Consider the following 2,962-nt stretch of genomic DNA (forward strand, 5'->3'; position numbering starts at 1 on the left):
TATAACTAGGACTCAACAAACTGTACCCTGAGTAATGTCGCGTGAATATGTCGAACTGATGGGTTTTTTTTCTGTGAAACAATATACATGCTTTCTAACGTTTGTTTTCTGTTGGTATGGCACCCAATATTTGCTAACAACCACTATTCGTCAACACTGACTATATCTTAGCATTCAATTAACGTTCAATATTCGTTCATGTTCAACATTTGCTAACACTCATTATTTATCAACACTCAATATTTATTAACGTCCATCACTTGTTAACGTTCATTATTTGTAAACGTTCAAATTTACTAACAGCCATTATTCGCCAACAGTCACTAACATCCAACATTTGTTAACGTACAACATTCGTTAACCTTCAATATTTGCAAATATTCAATATTTGTTAATTTTTGATATTTTCAAATATTCAATATTTGTTAATTTTTAATATTTGTTAACACTCATTATTTGCCAACACTCAATATTTGTTGACACTAATATTTGTTAAAACTCAACATTTGCCAACACTCAATATTTGTTTACACTCAATATTTGTTAACACTCAATATTTGCCAACACTCAATATTTGCCAACACTTAATATTTGCCAACAGTTAATATTTGCCTACATTCAATATTTGTTAACACTCAATATTTGCTAAAACTCAATATTTGTTAACACTCCATATTTGCCAACGCTCAATATTTGTTAACACTCAATGTTTGTTAAAACTCAACTTTTGCCAACACTCAATATTTGTTAACACTCAATCTCAATATTTGTAAACACTCAACTTTTGCCTACATTCAATATTTGCTCACACTCAATATTTGCTAACACTGAATATTTGCTAACACTCAATATTTGTTAGCACTCAATATTTTTAACACTTAGTATTTGCTAACCCTCAATATAATTTAAGAATATTTGTTAATACTCAATATTTGCTAACACTCAATATAAATTAAAACATTTAGCGTAACAACGCTCAATATTTTAATTTCTAAAATAAAGTGAAACGTTAATAATGCTAAATGATAACAAATCTATAAGTACCCTAATCGATATTATTTATCGTTTCATTTATTGTACTCGTATTTCACTCGTTCCATTTCACATATCATATATGATATATGCACATTGATATTTTTTATTAATTGATATTTTATATTGATTTTTTTGTATTAATTGATATTTTATATATTGATATTTTTTATTAATTGATATTTTATATTGATATTTTTTATTAATTGATCTCTGTCCGAAGATCAAATGAGTCGAAAAACGTACATAACAGGTAAACACAATAAACAACATTCTTTTAAAATATATCATTCATTTTTATGTATATAAAATGTTTATATATGTACTCAAGCGTCGTTCCAAAATAAAGCCTCCTATTTTTTTTAACTCAAAAAGTTGAAGATCTGCGAAGACGGGAGTGATACTATTTAAACGAGCGACGTTTTGCGCTCCAAAATGTATGTTCTATATAGCCACCGCCAATCTCAGTGCCCTTTTGACAGGAATTCACTGACGCGTCACTACTTCTGACGCACGTCCATGACAGGTACTGCTTTCTTAGAGTCTCTCACCATCAATAACTGCAACAAAGAGATGAAACCCTCTGGTCATGAATGAATACGTTCAGCCATCATAACAATGCAACAATGATCCATTCGGGCAGAATAAAAAATAGGAGCCATTACTTTTAGAACGTCTCTCGTACGTATGTATGTATATATATATATATATATATATATATATATATATATATATATACTTACGTGGTAATTGTATCAATAAAACTGTTGATTTATTTTCTTAATACGTTTTCTTTATTTTTTTTTATTCTAATTTCTGATTGTTTTGTTTATTTTTAATTTCTTTTTTTTTTTTTTTACTGATTCACTTGTAAATATTAATTTGATCTTATCATTGCTATAATAAAGTTTTCCAGACAAGATCAGCAATTTATTCCATACACACATACAATTTACAGTGCCTGTAATAAACAGTATAAATCTATTATTACATTACATCTCTTTTTTTCCTTTAGGATTTTCCTTATATATTGTAATCGTAGAAAATACGTGCTAAAATATTTCTTATGACATTTTGAGGATCAAAATATTTCTTATAATATTTTGAGGATTGGATTATGTTTTGTACAACAAATTAAGTGTTCCAATTGGCAGTAATTTACAAGTGACTAATCAAGTGACTAATCACTTAGTAACTTTATATCTGTCACTTTTAATCTTCCTTTCCCCTCTCTCTCTCTCTCTCTCTCTCTCTCTATATATATATATATATATATATATATATATATATATATATATATATATATATATATATATATATATCTGGTTATGCAGCAACACACACACTTCTTCTCCCTCCCTCTCTTTTTTTCTGTTTCTTTTTCTTAAAAGTTGAACATTATAAAGAAAGAACAGAGTTAAAATATTGAGATAGTCCCTCTTATAAATCCTATGGAAAAAGACCTGTGTGTGTGTGTTTGTGTGTGTGTGTGTTTTGTGTGTGTGTGTTTTTGTATGTGTGTGTGTTTTTGTGTGTGTGTGTGTGTGTGTATGTGTGTGTGTTTTTGTGTGTGTGTGTTTTGTGTGTGTGTGTGTTTTTGTGTGTGTGCGTGTTTTTGTGTGTGTGTGTGTTTTTGTGTTTGTATATATATAGAGAGAGAGGGAGAGAGAGAGAGAAACCCACTTAAAATATAGTAGAGAAAAGGAACATTCTTTTATTGTTTAAATTACTTGTCGCTTTATAAACGATACTGGAAGTGCTCCCCGTTGACATCTATACATTTCTGGGCACGTTTAACAACGTTTGCAGATATTACCTGTAGATCTTCTCTGATGATTCTCCTGATAGCGTTGGTAATGTTCTCCTTTAGTTGGTCTAGATTGTGAGGATTCTTTGCATAAACTTTTTGTTTTAAAGCCCCCCCCCCAAA

The sequence above is a fragment of the Euprymna scolopes genome, chromosome 15, assembly GCF_053919585.1.
Source record: "Euprymna scolopes isolate OS-2025 chromosome 15, ASM5391958v1, whole genome shotgun sequence".
NCBI lineage: Eukaryota > Metazoa > Mollusca > Cephalopoda > Sepiida > Sepiolidae > Euprymna > Euprymna scolopes.